Genomic DNA, 21,950 nt, shown 5'->3' on the forward strand with positions numbered 1-21,950 from the left:
GCTTAAATTTATGGGGAGTTGAGCTGTCAGGAATGATTACTCTTGCCTGAAACCCTGTTCTTTCTTGGCAGCAGCTATTACATTTAACAGTTCAAACAAAATGTTCTTCTACTACTAAGTTATGTGGAAATTTCTACCAAAAAAAGGAAACAATATTCCCTTGACTAATTCCAATATTTTCCAGAATTCAGTTTTGGGATAAAATTATGTCAAATTGAGAATGGAAAGGCTACACATGAAATAAATGATTTATCTCTTTTTTAAATGTCCACATGACCTTTTTGACTTTTCAGAATTCACCGGAAAGCATATGAAAAATACAACAGTTTATTCTTAATTGAATTAGTACATTGAGAAAATAAATGCTGTTTTTCCTCCAAGGCACAATTTGGCAAAGCACCGAATAAGCAAGTAGAGATGTCTGGGATGGGTGGCTTTCTATATTTTCCATTCTGATGTTTAATATTGATTAATTTTTTCCAAAACTAATTGTACTTTCAGGACCTAATAGCTGATCTAATTCCGCACTTCACTGTGTTTTATTTACTTCTTTTAAAAAATGCACTATGTTTAGCTTATTACTCTTTGTTACTTTTTGCTATATTTCTTCATCTGTATTAAGTTTATTCAAGTAAGAGTCAGTATGAACAGGGAGTGAAGACCCACGGAGTACTCCAAGCACATCTGTAAAGGAAAAAGTGGTTGCTATTCCTTTCCTACCTGGGTACCTCCTCCATAGAACCTAAGCTTAAAATTTTTTTCTTGTGCTTCCAAGCCAATTAGGAAATCTGGCAAACTCATTCATTAGATCTATCTGTAGACAATGGTAGGTTGGAGAGACTGGGTTTCCCCTTCATCTTTTCACGCCCTTCTGGAGACAGCCTTATATTTGTACCAGAATGTCATGCTAGGCACAAAGAAAGGGTGAGATCATGGCAGATGAACACAAAAATATACTTATGGGCAGCTGAAACCTTGCAGTTCTCAGTTCCTAAGGCTACATTACACTAAGCTGACTCCTTGAGAGGCATTGCCTATCTCAGCAAAATGATCTCAGCTTTCTTGGAAAAAATAAAGTGATGCTCATTGTTTAGGAAGAATCTGAAGGGCACTTATTTTGTCAGACTTAAAGTTAACTTTGTCACAGGAATCTGTTGAGTATTAAATAATTTTAATCCAATTTTTACTTTAGATAAGGAAGATTACTATATTTCTGTGGTAGCAAAATAGAGCTTTTAATCTTCTTTCAAATAAATTATTTTATTCGTACATTAATAGCTTAAGTAATATTGAATATTGTACAAACACTTGTGCATCCAGGTGTTTTTCCCTATATTCTATATTTTAGATTATTTCAAGAGCATGTGGAAGCATCTAGAGGTAGAGATGACTTTCAGTGAAATACTGTATGTATAGTTCATAGAACCTGAGCTTAAAAAAATTTGTTTTTACAAAAAGATAAGTTCAAATAATGCTCTTTTAAATACTGGGCATTATTTTAACCAAATCACCCTAGTTTGCCCTTTGTCTCTCTGCATCAGGAAATATTAATGAAAGAGTGGTTGTTCAAGTGTGTGTGTGTGTGTGTGTGCACACGTGTGTACACAAGTGTGTGCAAATGAGTCTATGTATATTTTATATATTTATGGATACATGGGGTTAGAGCTTTGTGAATTGGTGTTCTAACCTTTGTGCCTTAACCCTGTTCTCACCAGCCACTTTAGTTCTTTCAAATTTGGCACTGATGTTTACACAGTACATAGTTGCTGTGAACCTGTCCACAGGCCCTTCCTTACCCTGGCCTGAGAGACCACTAATGCTGTTAAAGGAAATAGGTAACATCTGGTTCTTATTCCAGCTTTCATCATGAGTTTCTCTCTAGATAGGGTAAAACATTGCCGACTAATTCCAACCTCTGATTGACCTCCTGGCATCTGCCTTCACCCATCTTCCCTCTGGCTTCCTACCCAATCCAGGCCACTTTATTTCCAAAGAGGCATATGACCCATTTATATGCTACCTCACCAAATGCTGCCACTGCGTAGCCCTCAGAGGTCAAAAAGGAGGGCAGAAGTATGAAAATAAGACTTTCTTCAACTTTTCCTTAAAATGCTTAGGAACTTTGAGGGTAAAATTAAGGACTGCTAAAGAAGAATAGATATCTTATCAACTTGCTTCATTCTCTCATGTCGTGAAGTGTTTTTTTTTTCAATAAAATGTTATTTTATTTTTTAAAAATACTTTTATTCAACAAAAGTGAATACTTTAAAAATGTGTACTCCTCTGACTATAAACACCCCATATTCTCCATTGTGTTCTCCACTTAGTGGTGCAAGGTGGAAAATACTAATGTGGGGGAAATAGGAATGATTGGAAAATAAATTCTTGATTTAATTTCCCCTCTGCATCTAAGAAACAGTCAACTTAGTGTAAAACACATGAAATCTGAGCATAGTCAAAATCACAAGTTAAGTGGAAAATATACAATCTTTAAACTTGGAGTGTTGTAGAGAAACAGAAGTAAGAATAAAGCAAATAAAAAATGATTAAACAAAAAATAAAAATTCTAAGAAATTGAAGAAGAGCCATCGGGTTCATTCCAAGTCTGCCTGTTGTTCTTTTGTTCAGTGGTAGTAAGACTATGAAATATCCCCAAGTAGAGCCTCAATTGCCATTCTGTAGCACTAATATTTTTTGAGAAGATACCATGTAGCAGCCATGTGTTACAGAGTGGTATGCATATTTTTTCATTATGTAATAAGAACTAAATAGATTCTCAGAAAAGAATGAATTTTGAGCAATTAGAAAAACTAAAAGAAAATCATAAAAAGGGTTTTCTATGTTTCCTTTCCCCATTTTTTACATTTTCATTCACCTTTCAACCCACTCCAATCTGCCCTTAATTCCAGTTTTCATTAGGAACAGTAATGACCTACCTCCCTGTCTCTCAATTTGATAAGAATGTTCTAGATCTCATTGTATTTGGTCTCTTAGTAACATTCGACACTTTTGAAGTCCCTCTCCTTGAAATATTCTCCCCCATACACATCACTTTCTTGAATTTCCTCTGACATTTATGGTCTTTAGCCTTTCTTTTGGAAATGTTCCCTTTACCTGGTCATTAAATGTTGGAATTACTCAAAGTTTATTCCTGGATTCTCTTCTTTTCTCATTGTATATTCTCCCTCTAATGAATGGTATCTATACTGCTTCAATTTCCACCAACATTTGGTTGACTCATACACTGCAACATTTCATCTTGGATTTTTTCAAAGTTGCTCCAAACTTAATGTATTGGACACTAAATTCACTCCTTACCCCTGTGAAAGGCATCCCCATAGGAGTAATCCTTAACACATCCATCTCCCACATTCCATATCTTATATATCATTTTTATTTAATATTAATTTTTAAATGCTTCCAAGTCTATCTACTTGTCTGGATCTTGTTTTCACCATCTTCCTTTCTAAACTAAATTAAGGCACTACCTTCCTACATGGTGTGTCCCTATTAATTCTTCTCTTGCTTTTCAAAATCTATTACCTACCACAGCTTAGTGCCACTTCAATAACTTCCCAAAGCTATTAGGATAAATACCAATTTCCTTAAAACGTTGCTCAAGGCAGTCATTTCACACAGGTTTTTCATTCACATGCTGTACTGTTCGGTATCCTTGATTATTTCATATATTCGCATGCTTTTGATTGGAAATCTCTACTTCTAGTACTCATTTTGCCTGGTTGAATGCCAACTCCTCCTACAGCTCCCATCTCAGTTCTTAATTCTTTAGGTCAGCTTTCTTCTGACATCCCTGATTGGCTCAAACTTCTCTGGTATGTGGTTTCACTGAACCCTGCAACTCTACTCCATAGCATTTATTATGGGTATACTTATATATATATATATATATATGTATTTTTGTAATAATAGTATTTAAGATTTGTATTTAAGTCATAAGCTCTTACCAAATCTGATACTACTTGTTATCATTTTTTTTAGTGTCTATAACAGACCTGGCACCTGATAGGCATTCAAATATTTATTGATTAAATGAAAGACTGTAAGAAAGCACAGTTAAGATACAAAGTGGAGAGATATGAAATGCTGTGGAGAATGGAATGGCAAGGACAGCAGGGGCAGATTAGCAAATGAAAAAGAGGAAAAGGATATGGGTCCCAATGAGTGGGGATTATGGGTTAATATCAGGTCTATTTATATATTACTTTTACTTATACTTGTAGTATTTATATAGCTTCATTATGTTAGTTGTTGTAAAGGATATATGTACTTACTATAACATATTAATAGAAAGGACTTAAGAAAATTGTTCAATAAAATACAGATAGAGTATAATTCATACACAATGATTAATTCATTTTTAAAATAGTTCATTGTCTTTTTAAAGATATGAGTGATACGTCCTTTTAGGATTCTTAGGAAGATGTGGCATTTATGATAGCAATTTGGGCCTTAGAGTGAATAGGATTTATAAGAAATATCTGCTCCCAAATGATGTACAAACAAATCTCTGTTCTCAGTTTGGGAACTCAGTTTAGATGAGCCACCATTATTGGTTTTCAGGTAGAAATTGTAAAGTTCTGTCTCAGACTAAACTGTATTCTAAGTAAGCTTCAGTAAGAGCACTGTGTTATTGCTGAGCAGCCAGAAAACACTGAAGATATGTTCTACACTTACATTGTGTATAAGTGTCAGGGGAACCATTGATCGAAACCACCTGCCCTGGCCACGCAGATAATAACCATTTGCATGAGTTATCTTACAACAGGAGGTCCTGGTAAGGAACGTGGAACTAACAAGTGACCACCAACCGGAAGATTTCAGGAAAGGTCCAAAGGAGAGAGGAGACTCCAGTCCATATGTCTTACCAACCTCTCAGAATCCTTCTCGCTTGATTCCATCTAGGCTGAGTGATGCGTGTGCCACCAGGAAGGGCCATGAGTCCGAATGATTGACCAGAGACAGCCCAGAAACTAACCCCATCACCATAAAACCTGAGACTGCGAGCCACATGGCAGAGCAGTTCTCCCGGGTTCCCTTATCCTGCTGCTCTCTGCCCGGGCGCCCCTTTCCAATAAAGTCTCTTGCTTTGTCAGCACATGTGTCTCCTCGGACAATTCATTTCTGAGTGTTAGACCAGAGCCCACTCTCAGGCCCTGGAAGGGGCCCCCTTCCTGCAACCTATGCACACATTATTTCTTTCTTGGAACTGCTTACTATTCTGTTATCTCATAGGCAGAAACAAAATGTATATTTCCATCTGTAAAGCTGCATTTTCCTTCCTTCTCTTACTATTAAGTTTTAGCAACAATAATAATTTGAAAAAAAAAAAAAAAAAAAAAGCCTGAAGACAAAGGGGAAAATGGTGCAAGAGGATACGGCTTCTGTTTAATTTAATGAGATTAAAAAATCATTTAAAATCTATTTGTTCTTCTTTGTGTTACCACAGTGCATAATGACAGTACTTGGAATTAATGTACATCCACCAGCATTACAATGGGTATTCACTGTAACTTAGCAACAGCTAAGTGTGGCTTCTTCAGCTTGTTGATTTCCATTGCCAGACTTGGGAGGCCAGAGAAAATTCAATTTACTCTAAATTTCTTATGTTGGCAGTTAAATGTTAAGCTCTTGTTTACTGAAAGCTCTTTTGTGGATAGCCAGTTAGAATTCAGCAAGCTCTGTTCTACACAGCAGGAGGTATTGGCCATTTTCTTTTTGCAGGGAGGGTAGTAGAAAACAAGTTTCCTCTATAGCAAGTTTCCTCTCTCTTGTGTCCATATGTTTTCATGAGGATGGTTCCAAATAAGAAAAGCAAGAGAGTTATATCACTCACAGAACTTAGAACAGAACTTAAACTCATGGAAAGTTCATAACTCTACATGAAATAATTAAAAAGAAATGCCCTTTTACTCTGTCGCAATTTATATTCTAACAAGTGAGTGCATTTAAAAAAATAACTACTTATATCAGCGCATTGTAAAAGCAAAATAAATGTTTACACAAAAAACTGAGGAGAGAATTTAAATAGAAATTTAATAAGGTCCTTTAAATTCAACACATTTAGTTTAAAAACAAACCCCATACTTTGTCCTTGTTTTACTCTCAAACAGTATTGATAGGTGACTCTGAATTGAGAAAGACTCAATTCAAAGGTCATTTAGAGCTATATACCTACATTTTAAGACACTTTCTATTTTTAAGACATTAAGCTGCACCTTCACTTTTTTTTCTCCAGCGAAGTATCAAAAAGAGAAAGAATAAATTTTACTTTCTAAGTGTATGTATCTCAGTGCTAGGCAGTTTATCTTAATATATTGCTGTTATATATCAGGTCAACAGGAGGTCTGTGTTAGCTTAGTTTATCACTGACTTCCACAAATTAAATAGGATACTTGTTTTGGAAGACTGAAAAAGTAAATTCTTGAGAAGTTATTATGGAAATAATTTCTGACTTAAACTACTGATTAATCAAAAAGTTACATCTTATAGCACTCTAAGTTTTACATTCATGTTTGGACATATGAGACTGAAAGTAAATGGAATATATCATTTGAATGACCCAGTTTATTGTACATTATTTTTAATATCAGCTTATGATACACTGAGAAATGTGTCTCTTTCTCTTTCTGTGAAAATAAGTAATTCCCACAAGTAAAGGCTTTAATATAGTCACAGTTTGCCTGTGAATGTGTGTTCTATTTTTGAAATGACTGTATTATGAAATTTGGAATTTTTTCTATTTGAAAATTTTTTTTGCATCAACAGCTCTTATTATCAAGATCTCTGCCACATAGAAAATTTTATATCCTTTTTTTCTATTCACAAACTGTTTAAAGATCTCAGAGGAAAACTGTCCCAAAGTATTTTCCCATAATTTCCTGAGGCAAATAAATTAAATTTGGTTATCCCCCCCAAATTTTTGGACCTCCGTCTTAATTCACTTTAAAATACGGCAAAGAAAGATAACAGGAAAAAGAGTAAGACGGAAGTCAATAAGATGGCTAGTGATGAGGTAACAAGTGAGATAATGCTACAACAAGAGAAATCTCATTGACAGGGTAGCAAAGAAGGTTTAAAAATGGCCTCAAACATTTGCAAAAAAGTGAAAAGCATACAAATACTATCTGCTTATTATGTAATAAATTGGAAATGAACAATGAAAGGGGACACAAAAATATACCCTTCATTTGGAAAGTATAAACCACTTGACCAACCATCAACAAACAAAAATAGCAAAACCCAACAGACAAAAAAAGGAAACAGACACTTCTAAACAATAAAAAAGATAGTCATAATGGGAATTATTTAGAAATCAACACAATAAAATCTCTGCAAAGACAACTCTGTGGGACAGTTCCTTGTAGGAAAATTTATTAGGGGAAAAATCAATAAACTAGGCATTCAATTCAAGAAGCTAAGAAAACAAGTAAAAGAAAAAAACAGAATAGTGTAAATCCATACTAAGGAAAAAGATTTAATTTAAAGCACAAATAAGGGCTTCCCTGGTGGCGCAGTGGTTGAGAGTCCGCCTGCCGATGCAGGGGACACCGGTTAGTGCACTGGTCCAGGAGGATCCCACATGCCGCGGAGCGGCTGGCCTGTGAGCCATGGCCGCTGAGCCTGCACGTCCGGAGCCTGTGCTCCGCAACGGAAGAGGCCACAGCAGTGAGAGGCCCGTGTACCGCAAAAAAAAAAAATAATAATAATAATAAAAAAATAAAGTACAAGTAAATATTGAAAAGACCAGTAAAATAGGCAAAACTGAAAAGCTGATGATAAAGAAAGAAAAACAAGAATACTATAAAAATCAATAAAGAGAAGCCTTAATTAAATAGAGTCAGGAAACCAGAAGGGGAAACTCTCATGCCCTATGACAGTAGCAGAGCCCAACAGGAAGAAGAAAGTCTTCCTCTTCTTGCCTGGCAAGAGCTCTGCCAATGAAAGACTTGGTGGCCAGGATGGCAGAGTAGGAAGACCTTGAACTCACCTCCTCCCACAGGCACACCCAAATTACAACTATTTATCGAGCAACGATTGATGAAAAAGACCTCTTCTACAACTAAAGATATAAAGAAGGAAAACAATGAGATGGGTTGGAGGGGCAGAGACTTGGTATAGTCAAGACCCATACACCCTGGTGGGAGGGCCACAAATGAGAGGATATAGTTGCAGAGGTTCTCCCCAAGGAGCGAGGTATCCAAGTCCTACATCAGGCTCCCCATTTCCAGGGTCCTGCACCAAGAAGTTAAGCCCCCAGGACATTTGGCTTTGAAAGCAACCGAGCCTTACTTTTAGGAGACTCAGAGCGCTGTGGGAAACAAAACTCCACTCTTAAAGGGTGCACACAAAATTTCACATGCTCTGGGACCCAGGATAGAAGTAATTTGAAAGAGGCCTGGGTCAGACCTACCTGCTGATCCTGGAGAACCTCTCAGAGAGAGAGGAGGCAACTGGAGCTCACCCTGGGGAAACAGACTCTGGTGGCAGCCATTTTGGGGAGCTTGCTCTACCATGAGGACCCTGATGTTGGCAAGCTCCATTTTAGAATCCTTCTTCTAGCTTATTAGCACTGGGACATGGCCTCACCCACAGCCTGTGGACCTCAACCCCAGCAGCTGTCTGGGCAGGAGGAACACAGCCCCACCTGCCAGCAGGCCTGCTGCCATAAGACCCTCTGAGACCACAGCCACCTCAGGACTCAGCCTTGTCCACCGGAGAGCCCAGGACCAGACCTCACACACCAGTGCACCTGCACTAGCTTGGGGAAACTCATGGCTCTGCAGCCAGAGACCCATGGACCCAGTTCTACCTACTAGTTCTACCTACTAGGGGCCAGCACTAGACTAGGGACCCAGGGTCCTTGCTCTTGAGTGTGAGTTTGGAAATTTGGGATGGAAGAAAGACTCATATTTTCAATATAAATGTATTTATTGATAGGAATTGTCTTTACCAAGTACATGCATGCTATTTTTCATAATAGACTTTAATAAATCAAAAACACTCTCACTACATACTCTTAGTAGATAGATAGATAGATAGATAGATAGATGCCTCAAAATCATGAGAAAGGCAGTGATGACATTTAACTAAGAGGACTTTTGGGAAAAAATTACAAACTTCCTTGAACTTAACTCATAATATATCTATGCTCTGCCCATAGCCTCCCATCTTTCCACCTCTCTCATGCTTTCATTTCCTATAAAAGTCTTTTGAAAAATCATAGTTCCTCTTTTGAATTTCTCTACTCCTGGTAGTGTTTCTCATTCTGAAAACCATTGGGACATTTCAAATAAATATTGTCTTTTTTTTCTCAAGTCATATTTCTTCTCTCCTACCAGCTAAACTATAAGATTCTACTGTTTAGTATATTAAAATGTAGAATTACACTCCAATTTAGAACTTTCACTACTGCTGGTCCATTATTATACTTAGCCCCGGATGGAGTCTTTGCAATTGATTTTACACTTAACAGTCTCGTCAACTTTCCTGACATCATCCTCTACTTTTTACCTCTAGCAAATGCTCTTTTTTCTTGTTTAACAAAGATATAGATACTATGCTTTGAGTTAATTTCTTGCCTTCACTCATTTATTCATTCAACATAAGGCTTTACTCTGTCCTCTGCAAGATATCAATATTTTATATTGGAGAAACAAGAAAAAATATGTCTGTCCTCCTTTAAGGGTTCAGAGACTGGGGGAAGCAGTAATATGTGCATCATGGTAAGTGCCTTGAGGAGCTATGTAGCCTATACTCTGCAGATACAAAATTGAGCAGAACATAATTCTACAAGGGAAGGCTACCTATTGGCATGCATATTGGAGAGAATATTCCTAGGAAAGATATCAGCATGTGAAAATTTTGCAAGTGTTAGAAGGCATATATAGTTCAAGAAACCACAAGTATTCATTCATGACTGAATCAGGAAATAACTTTTTTTTCACACACACACACACTGTATTTTATTTTTACAAGAGATAAATAAACTGACACCAAGCATTGTAAATGGACGACCACAACAAAAGCAACAATGATTGCAATTACCAAACACGAAACACACTCATACTATGTCATGATATTGACATTCAGTCCAGTAATCCTCCACTGTAACAGCTCCTTTACTTTGCAGTGAAAATTGATTTGTATCTTTTTTGCCTCTGAGTCCTTGTGGGTTTTTTTTTTTTATTCAAACAGAAAGTCAAAAATTATAATCATCCTCATCAGTTCACTCAGTCCGATGTAATTAATTTTTTTTTCATCTTGATCTTTTGTTAGCACTTTTATGAGTTCATCAGTTTTTCATTAGAGTTCTGAAAATGCTTATTCATTCAGTTCAGCAGTACAGTCAGTTACCAGAAACCTGTACTTGTCAGAGTCTTTTCCATGAATTCCTTGAAGATGAAACCCTTTTATAGGAACATATTTGCAAAAGCATCAGAGTACACCCAGAACTGTCTGTAAATGACAAAAGACTTAAAAATGACCACGGTTAAAGATTTGATGAAAGTTCATAATAATGCAATTGACAAGGAAATTTAATTATTTCTGAGATATACATTTTAAAGTAATAACTAGAATTATGACTTATAACATTATACCAGAATATATAAGATTTTTAGAAATTTCATGTAATGTCTGAAACATTTATATTAACATATTTCCATACAAATAACCCAATGAAAGTTTAGTATTAGTTGTTTTGTTTGTTTGTTTTTTTATACTGCAGGTTCTTATTAGTCATCAATTTTATACACATCAGTGTATACATGTCAATCCCAATCTCCCAATTCAGGAAATAACATTTTCAACTGCACATTTTAAAAAGCTAACCACAACAATAGTATGATGTCCCTGAGATTGTGAAAAATTAGGACAGGGATAGCAGTTTGAGGATTTTTACAATAGTTCAGGGACTAAATGATGATGTCTAAAATGAGTCAGGGGCATTGGAAAGAGAAAGGAGATGATATAGATACTGAAGAGCTAGAAATGGAGGAATTTGGGGACTGATAACATATAGACAATAAGGAAGAGATATTGATCAATATTGTTGCTATTCTTTGAGAATTTGAATATAGGAAGGAAAGCCAATTTTTGAAGAAAAGATGTTGAGTTTATTTTGGCCATATTGAATTTGAGGTGCATTTTAAACATTCAGAAGGAGAATTGTAAGCTATTGAATACTTTATACCCCTAAATATACCAAGATTTTTTCCCTTCACTCTCTTCCCCAAAAATCTCTAAGAACTACTATTGTGTTTGAATCCCTCCCACATCTCTCATGTTATGTTTGTTGTTTGTTTTTTTTTTTTCTTTTCAATTCCTTTATTTGGAGCATCAAAGTAATGTTGAGAGAGGACACATTAGCCTGAAATGACTTCAATCAATGCTAATTTGGGAAACTTATAGAGGTCACCAATAGAAACGTGAAAAAGGAAGCAAAGAAAATTAACACCAATTAAGTCATTATTCCTAGGAGTGTGACCTCACAGATTTAAAGGCTGCATGTCATTACAAACAAGCTCGTTAAATACTTTAAAGAAGTAATAGAGAAAATGGTTATGTAGCAGAGATAACAAAGCTTTTCCAAGAGGAAGAGAAATTTTAAAATGTTCTGTTATACAAACGGCTTATTGTGGCTTTGGATAAAATTCACTGTGACAGCATAATACATGGATTGATCATTACCCACCTCTCAGACAACATAGATGCTCAAAAAAGATGATATTTTATAGAAATCTGTGTTACATAAATCCAAAAGAAATCACTCTGATAAAGTAAGAGTCTCTGATGTTGAAAATTAAAACCCAAATAAAAGTTTCATTATTTTATGTAATGTGTAATTTTAAATATGTATAGTAAATTAAATATTATACTTTTGAATATTTAATCTACAATCTGAAAGTAGAGTAAATATATAAAATTCCCAAAGGGCACTGTATTTACCTTATCTCTCAGCATACACATTAAATGGATCTGGAGCTCGCAAGAGTGGCAAGTACCATACATATGCCAAATAAGGATCTGAATGGCACACCCTGTACATTGAATTATCAGCCCCTATCTTCCCACTATACAACTTTTACCCTACCAACTGTGTTCAGTCCATGCATTTTAATCATTTCAAGTCTTTATTTTCCCTTCAGTTTCCTATGAGAACTCAAGCCTAGCTTTAAAGTCAGATAACAGGGCTAGAGTCCCTAGTTCCTAGCACTTTATAACCTCATGATCAGAGTATTAAACCATATATTTCCAGCTGCTAATTGACATTCCATTTTAAATTAGATACATCCTCTCTGGATTCAAAACACATCTGCCCTCTTAATGCAAATGTAGGCAATAGCCAGAAACGACTGCTGCTGGGCTTCATCCACAAATTGAAATCCCCCAGGTGCTATGGCAATCATTATAGTTGCATAATGAAGAATGAAACTTAAGGTGGTGTTGACAAACATCCTGCGGCCACAATGGGGAGCCTACTGACACCATGCAAGTAAGAGCAAAGAGACAGAAAGAAACCAGATCCATGAACAATATTCAAAAACTTTTAATCCAAATCCTGAAGTCTGTTTAAGTTCTTGCTATGTAAGCCAATGAAACTCCTTTATTATTTAAGGTATTTTGAGTTTACTTTTGTATGCAACTCAATTCAACTTTATCAATATTTACTATAGTCTACATTCTTCCTTAAACACAGTCATTTTTTTTCCCACTGTAAAGGTATCCTCCCTGGTCTTAGTTATCCCACAGTCAGCATACCTCTCAGTTGAGTTTGTATAGGTATTATTATAACATCTATTGATTCTACCCCCTTTTAGTAGTGGGTGTAAACTTCTTCTTGTGATATTCGAGGACTTTATAATCTAGTTCCATTTAAATTCCCAGACATATCCCCAGCCACTCTTCCTAATACTGTCTATGCCCCAGACATTGTTCCCTGAGTGCATTTCTTTCACAATGTGTGGTTTATATATGATGGTCTCTGTATCAGATATGTCTCTTACCCACTTCTCTAACAAGTATACTTCTACTCATCTTTCAATACCCAGCTCATTATTTCCATTCTGCTAGGAACATGATTTTCCAGTGCAGAGTAAATTATTCTCCTCACTGTGTTTTTCTCCACTGCACTCTTGGACACTTCACTCCTGAAATTATTTATCATTCTCTCTCTCTCTCTCTCTCTCTCTCTCTCTATATATATATATATATATATATATATATATATATATATATATACTGGATTATAAGATCTTTGATGGCAGAGATTGTATTTTTTTGTCATTTCTTTTTTGGAACCTGGCACAGTACTTTGCAGATATCCATGTGTAGCAGACAAAATAAATGTTAGATGGAAGAAAAGGAGGACAAGAAGGAGGGGAAAAAAGGGAAAACGTAAAATTGCTCTCACAGAAGAAGGAAACTCTGAGCACAGGAGACAGTTTTTACAGATGAGGAGTACAGCCATACTAGTCACAGATGACTGCTTCCTAAGAGGTGATCCATGAAATACTTAAATGTTCCTCCGCTAGGAATCACAAGTAGAGCTCACTTTCATCTAGTGCTTGATAACTAGTAAAATGTATCTTATTCGTTTAAGGGTAATAAAAAGTAGTTTAGTTTCAGTTTAAAGGTCAGAACATGAAGATGACCCAAATATATTACTTTGAAAATCAAATTTGATCAAATAACATCTTGTGAGCAAAGCATGAGGAAACACAAGTGCACAGATTAACACAGGATTCATGCAGATTCTTCGGCAGAAGGAAGCGCTGTCTAATGGTGTCCATGAGAATTTGTAGGAATCAGTCCATGAAGTTACAGAGAATACTTTGACATAGAAAAGCAACAGTGTTTTTTGGGCATCTTAGTTATAAACATATTTTTCAATAAATTGTGAAATATTTTTCAGAAATCAATACCCTTTTCTCATTGTAGTTACTGATTGTTTCTTTGGATGATGTTAAGATTTTGAGTTTTACTGTGATCCTAAAATGAGCAACAAGAACAATTTTTTTTAAATGAGCTTCTGTTTGTGGGTACTTTTTTTTTTTTTTTTTTGTGGTACGTGGGCCTCTCACTGTTGTGGCCTCTCCCGTTGTGGAGCACAGGCTCCAGACGCGCAGGCTCAGTGGCCATGGCTCACGGGTCTAGACGCTCCGCGGCATGTGGGATCCTCCCGGACCGGGGCATGAACCCGTGTCCCCTGTATCGGCAGGCGGACTCTCAACCACTGCACCATCAGGGAAGCCTCTGTTTGCGGGTACTTTTAAGCCTTCCAAACGACAGGTGGATTGATTGGACCTATGAATATATTTGCCTGATATAGAAACCTAATACTCACAGGAGAGTAATTAGAGGATCAATCATTAGCCTAACATGGCTGTTTAACCTCGTATTAGCGGCTTTGAGCATATTCATGTTATTCAGTCTAGAAACATTCTCCCTTCCTGGAAGTTGAAGCCAGTGTGGCTGAACCTGCTTAACTGAGTAATATTCAATCTCTCAAAGTCACTAACTTTTGAAGTTATAAAGGTACTATTCAGTTAAAATGAGTTCTTATAAAAATCACCTACAATAAATGTCTAAGGGTATACCTCCTCCTGTAATTGCTATTTTGATAAATGGTATTATTTTCCAAAGAGTCAACCAAGCCAGAAAACAAAGTCATCTTGGATTCCTCCTTTTCATTCACTTATTAATCACCAAGTCCAATTGTTTCTACTTCCTAATTGTCTGTCTACTCTACTCTCTATACTCAATCCCTCTATATTTTTATAGTCCCTCTGCTAAATTTCTAAATTGTTTTCCAATGTCCATTCATTCTTCTTCTCTGAAAATCTATTCTCTACATGTGGCTTTCAGGCATCATCTCAATCTCAGTGGTTAAAAAAAATACCTCTACTTTCACATACTCCAAATGTTCCTCCCTTAAACTTATTAAACGGTAACACCATTTTTCGAATTTCTCAGTTTCAAAAAAAAAAAAAACCAAAACTCTCTTATACTGTGTCTAATGCATAAGCACAGCATATAGGCTCAACTCCTTTAATGTATCTGTAATCAACTGTTTCTCACTACCTTGTTCCACTGACATCTAATATCTTTGTCTGACCCACCATTATCTACTGCATGGTTTGTTGGAACAAACTCCTGCTTCCAGGCTTGTCCCACTGCAGTCTATTCTTTATACTGTATCGAGAGGAAACATTTTAAACATAGCTCAGAACATATCACTCTTCCCTCTAGATTTTCAATGGTTTTCCATATCACTTGATCCTAAATGAGGCTTATAAGGACCTAGACAAATTTTCTACCAGCTACTTTTCTACCTCATCTAATACGTTGCCCCTTGCTTACTTCATTCCAGCCATGTTGACCTCTTTACCACTCTTTGTACATGCCAAGCATATTCCTGCCTCAGGGTCTTTGTACCAGCCTGGAACACTCTTCCCTCAGACAAACACTTGACTAGTCTCCTCATCATTTTTGTCTATGCTCAAATATCATAAAGGTCTTCCCTGACCACCTTCCTAAAACAGGACTCACTTTTCTCTTATTTTCTGTCTCCTTACCTTGTTTCATTTGTATTCATAGTACTTGCCTCCACCTGATATTTATTTATTTGCTAACCTAATTTTTCTCTCACTAGAATATATGTTCCAAAATAATAAGAACATGACCTGTTTTGTTCACTATTGTACCTCCAGCTTAATGACTGAACAGTGCTTGGCACATAGTACAATTTAAGTAGATGTTTCTTGACTTTGTTAAATCCCTTTAAAAATTGTCTTCCTGGGCTTCCCTGGTGGCGCAGTGGTTGAGAGTCCGCCTGCCGATGCAGGGGACACAGGTTCGTGCCCCGGTCTGTGAAGATCCCACATGCCATGGAGCGGCTGGGCCCGTGAGCCATGGCTGCTGAGCCTGTGCATCCGGAGCCTGTGCTCCACAACGGGAGAGGCCACAACAGTGAGAGGCCCGTGTACCGCAAAAAAAAAAAAAAAAAAAAAAAAAAAAAAAAAATTGTCTTCCTAACATATGTGTGTACATTTACAATAAATATTTGTGTATACATACATATAATCAACGTTACTCTTCAATTTAAAAACCAGTCAGTGGAAATGACTACCAGAATGACAGTGGGAGAACTTTCAGACCTGCTCTCCAGTGAGATTGGTGAATATCATTTTATAAAACAAAAACAACTATTGAAAGCCTTTGGAAATGGTTTTAAGGGCAAACAGCAAATAAAGAAACATCTATTCAAGAAAATCTATGAAAATTCAGCAAGAAAGGCAAGAGGATATGGTATTTGAACAAAAAAAATGCTCCCTCCTTTTCCTCTCAGCTCAATAAGTGAAGATTGCACATCAGATTGCTACAGCCAAGAATGTAGGGTTTCCTCTCCCCCCCACCACCCCAGCTCTCAGTCATAGGACTTTCTTCTTGATAGGAGTTAATGTCAGCATTTCTCATCCTGCTTCCAGCTATTTTTTGCTGAAGTTAACTCCCAGGCATGTGGATGAGAGGTAAGAGCTCTGTTCTTCTGGCCAGCATCCACTCAACTCATGGAATGAAGGGTCTTTAATGGTTAAAAATACCATTTTGAAGAACCATATATATATGTATATATATTTTGTAAAATAAAGAATATCTTTATAAGCCAAAGAACCTATAGTTTCTAAAATGAGACTAGACACTTTAACTGTACCTTAAATCTCTATTATCTCTAAGAGGAGAACTGGAGCATTTAATTAAGAAATAAACTTTTCCACATCCTCCATTTTTAGGGTGGTGGCAGCCATGGAAACACACAACTCATTTCTACCTTCAAGAGAGCTTGTTGTAAGGTAAACTGACATCCTCCATCTGCTGCACTTGTGCCTCCACAACAGCATTCGTGCCAAAACCACTGACTTCCCAGACTGCTACTAACCAAGGACAGAACACGATGGAAGTATTAGAGCCTGGCCATTTCTGCACAACGTGGGACTCTTCAAATGGGTCATATATGTACTGAAGCTACACATTGGTCTGGCTCAGCCTTTCTCAGAGCTGTTCTGCAGTCTGAGGCTCTAACTACATATCCTCCATTCTTCATCTGTCTTTTCACAGGTCTCAAACCTGCATTACTGTCAGAAGGTGCTCCATTCCAACTCCCACTTCTTCTACTCTTTTTTCTGCATAGGTGTTTACCCAGTAAATCTCCTACATGCATAATTCCATCTTGGTGTCTGATTCTCAGGAGATCCGAGTCTTCTCTAACATACTTGGTGTCTGTGTTTTGATAAATCTTTATTGTATTTGTTTTTTTAAATTTACACGTATAAGGCCTATAAACAAACAAACAAATTAACAGACATCCTAGCAATCTCTTGAACCATACCTCCTCATGACAAACTCTTACTCTTTTCAGGTAAATATATTAAAATCTTTCTAATAATATGTTATACAGCCATTCCTTAAGTTTTCTACTTAACATCAATTTTTTCTTAATTTTTCTTTATTTTGTCTCAGTTTTTCTATTTATCCCCATTGTGAGATATATTTACTCTCATATACCCCCATGCTCCCAATATCTTATTTAATTGTATAAATGCAATAGTTTGAGTGACTGTATAAATATTTTGACAGCCGATCAACACAGTGATTGGCTTTCTTGTTCACTGTTTTGTTTTCTGTGGCATTAACTCCCTATTGTTGCTCTTTGCATGGTTTTCTACGGATCTTTTACTTGTTTATCCCCAAACTCTCTTCCAGAAGTGTCTATATCATCCCAAAACATTTAAAGCTTTAGGCCATCTATCAATTTCATCTTTTCTTTCCCTGAGAGATCTTTGGAGCCTTTCCTTCTCATGCTTCCAACTGGACTGCTTGCTTGTTAAGCAGCAGCATGGTGGGAGCTCTATCTCTCTATTGCCATCATCCTGGCCATTCCCTTTACATCACTTCTGGGGTGAAACTCTTGTATTTCTTTTTCTTTGTTTACTTCCTTGCATAGGTGGAGCATATTACTTAGTAACTTCCTGAAAGACGAAATACATTTATTTTGAAGTCTTGTATTTCTGAACCTAGTTTTACTCTACCTCTTTCTCAATTTGCAGTTGGATGAATATAGAATTCAAGATTGGAAGTACATTTTCCTCAAGATTTTGAAAGATTCTCCCATTATCTTCTAGAATCAATTTAGCCTAGTAAGAAGTCTTAAGTCATTCTTACTTGCAGTTTTTTCCATGAGACCTATTTTGGTTTTCTCCCTAGATGCATTTGGGATATTTTTCTTACCTACTGTTTTGGAAATTTCTTGATTATTTACATTGGAATAGGACTATTTTTACAAATTGTGCTGGGGAGTTGCTGGGCCCTCTTGGTCTAGAAATTCAGAATCGTCACTTCTAGGAAATTTTACTTTTTACTCACCTTATAATTTCCTCCATTAATTTTCTTACCTTTACTTTCCATCTTTATATTTTTGTTTCATATTTTGGGAGAACTACCAAATTTGACATTCAAATTTTGATTTTGTTTTCAGTTTTGGTGTCATGTTTTTATTTTATGAGACCTATTTTGGTCTCTGAATGTTCTTTTCTTTACAAACTTTTATTCTTATATTGTAAATGCAGTATCTTGTCATATACCTAATGGAATTTTATTATTTCTTTGAAATTTTCTTCCACTGTCTGCACACTATGTTTTGGTTTTCTTTTCTTATACTTGTTTAAACTCTGTTTTGCAGAGAGGGTTTGATGAAATGTCTGGCAACCATTGGATAGATCACATTCAATGAGATGCACTAAAAAGCTGAGTAGAACCTGTATTTCTCCTAATTGTCCGATTGTAGTGGTTAGTTAGTCAGTTTTCCTAGAGAGGACCTCTCCAATCTCTTACTTGGGATGTTAGTATTGATGGGCTGAATGGAAGAGGGAACCAGCTTTCTCATTATTCAATGTGTAGTCTTTCACTCATTCCTCTGTTTGGGGGATAATACCCCATCAGGTGTTGAGCCTATGTTCTCTGAGACAAAAGTGTTTCTAGGAGGGGAGCTGTAGGACCTAAGTCTATAAAAATTTCTATTTTTCAGCACCATTCCACATTCCATTTTATGAGATACTTGGTGCCCCCGTTCTTAATATTTTATGCTGATCTTCAGTGAACATCACTGACTTTTGTGTTTCTCTTGCTGCCAGGATAGGTTTCACTTTCTTCATCAGTTTAGTTAGGTAGCTGCTGTCCATGTATATTTCAACAAGCAAACAATTGTCCTTTCTTCTCCTTTTTTCTTTGCCCTGGCTGATTTACTATTATTATTTTTTACTCTCGTTTTATGGAGGTTTCAGTTGAAACAGTGGTAAAAATATTTATGTACAATCCATCATGTTTATATGAAGTTGTGTGCCTCTTTTTGGGTTCTCTTCTGAACTATTATTATTCTTTACAAGTATTATATCTAGGCAAGCATATATATAAGCAAACACATGTTATCCATCCTTACATTATTATAAATTCAACAACTGTTTATTGAGTATCCATAATATGCCAAGTAATATTTAGGCATGTTGAATACACAATTGAAAACAAAATGGGGGGATTCCCTTTCACGTGGAGCTCACATTTTACAATTAGGTGGACGTAAAAAGAAGAGGAAAAAGGAGGAGAAGAAGCAGAAGAAGGAAGAGAGGAGGAAGAAGAAGAAGAAGAAGTAGGAGGAAGGACAAGGAGGAGGAGATGATGAGCAGGGGGAGGAGGTGAGGAGGAGGAGGAGGGGGAGGACATGATGATGAGGAGGAGGGGGAGGAGGTGAGGAGCAGGAGGAGGAGGTGAGGAGGAGGAGGATGGGGGAGGACATGATGAGGATGGGGGGAGGAGGTGAGGTGGAGGGAGGAGGAGGGGGAGGAGATGATGATGAGGAGGAGGAAGGGGAGGAGGTGAGGAGGAGGGGGAGGAGGTGAGGAGGAGGGAGGAGAAGGGGGAGTAGATGATGATGAGGAGGAGGAAGGGGAGGAGGTGAGGAGGAGGGGGAGGACATGATGAGGATGAGGAGGGGGAGAAGGTGAGGAGGAGGGAGGAGGAGGGGGAGGACATGATGATGATGAGGAGGAGGGGGAGGAGGTGAGGAGGAGGGAGGAGGAGGGGGAGGAGATGATGATGAGGAGGAGGAAGGGGAGGAGGTGAGGAGGAGGGGGAGGAGGTGAGGAGGAGGGAGGAGAAGGGGGAGTAGATGATGATGAGGAGGAGGAAGGGGAGGAGGTGAGGAGGAGGGGGAGGACATGATGAGGATGAGGAGGGGGAGAAGGTGAGGAGGAGGGAGGAGGAGGGGGAGGACATGATGATGATGAGGAGGAGGGGGAGGAGGTGAGGAGGAGGGAGGAGGAGGGGGAGGAGATGATGATGAGGAGGAGGGGGAGGAGGTGAGGAGGAGGGAGGAGGAGGGGGAGAATATGATGAGGAGGAGGAGGGGGAGGAGGTGAGGAGGAGGGAGGAGGAGGGGGCGGACATGATGAGGATGAGGGGGAGGAGGTGAGGAGGGGGGAGGAGGAGGGGGAGGAGATGATGAGGAGGAGGAGGAGGGGGAGGAGGTGAGGAGGAGGGAGGAGGATGGGGAGGACATGATGATGAGGAGGAGGGGAGGAGGTGAGGAAGAGGGAGGAGGAGGGGGAGGACATGATGATGAGGATGAGGAGGGGGAGAAGGTGAGGAGGAGGGAGGAGGAGGGGGAGGACATGATGATGAGGAGGAGGAGGGGGAGGAGGTGAGGAGGAGGGGGAGGACATGATGAGGAGGAGGAGGGGGAGGAGGTGAGGAGGAAGGAGGAGGAGGGGGAGAATATGATGAGGAGGAGGAGGGGAAGGAGGTGAGGAGGAGGGAGGAGGAGGGGGAGGACATGATGAGGATGAGGGGGAGGAGGTGAGGAGGAGGGAGGAGGATGGGGAGGACATGATGAGGAGGAGGGGAGGAGGGGAGGAAGAGGGAGGAGGAGGGGGAGGACATGATGAGGATGAGGAGGGGGAGAAGGTGAGGAGGAGGGAGGAGGAAGGGAAGGCAAGGAGGAGAAAAAACTAAAAAAATCTCCCAGAAAATAAGTGTTATGGAGGATGTAGAGAAATTGGAACTCTTGTTCATTGCTAGTGGGAATATAAATGATGTAGCTGTTGTGGAAAATAGTATGGAAATTCCTGAAAAATTTAAATGTTGAATTTGATACAGCAATTTCACTTCCAGGTATACACCCCAAAGAAAGGAAAGCACAGACTTGAAGCAATATTTGCATATCCATGTTCATAGTAGCATTATTCACAATAGCTGAGTGTCCACTGATGAATGAATGAAGAGAAAAAATGTGATATATATACACAAAAGAATATCTTTCAGCGTTAGAAGAAAATTCTGACACAGGCTAGAACATGGATGAACCTTGAGGACATTATGCTAAGTGAAATAAGGCAGTCACAAAAGGACAGATATTTTATGTTTCCACTTATATGAGGTACCTTGCATAGTCAAATTTATAGAGACAAAAAGTACACTGTTGGTTGGCAGGGCCTGCAGAGAGAGGGAAATAGGGAGTTAGTATTTAATGGGCACAGATTTTCAGTTGGGAAAGATGACACAGTTCTGGAGATGGATGGTGGTGATGGTTGCACAAAAATGTGGATGTACTGAACACTACTGAACAGTGTACATAAGAACAGTTAAAATGGTAAATTTTACACTATGTGTATTTTTTCACACACACACAAAATGAATGGTTAGGATAGCTGTCACTAAGAAGTTGTCTTTTGAGTAAATACTTGGCAATGGTGAGGGGTTGAGCAATGCAGAATCCCCCAGGAAAGGAGGCTTATTCTACTAAAGTGGAGTAAAGAAGAAGGGAGTTACAAGATGAGGCCAGAGAAGTAATGGGGTGAGGAGGACCGATCGAAAGGAACGTT

Source organism: Hyperoodon ampullatus, assembly GCF_949752795.1.
Source record: "Hyperoodon ampullatus genome assembly, chromosome: 13".
NCBI lineage: Eukaryota > Metazoa > Chordata > Mammalia > Artiodactyla > Ziphiidae > Hyperoodon > Hyperoodon ampullatus.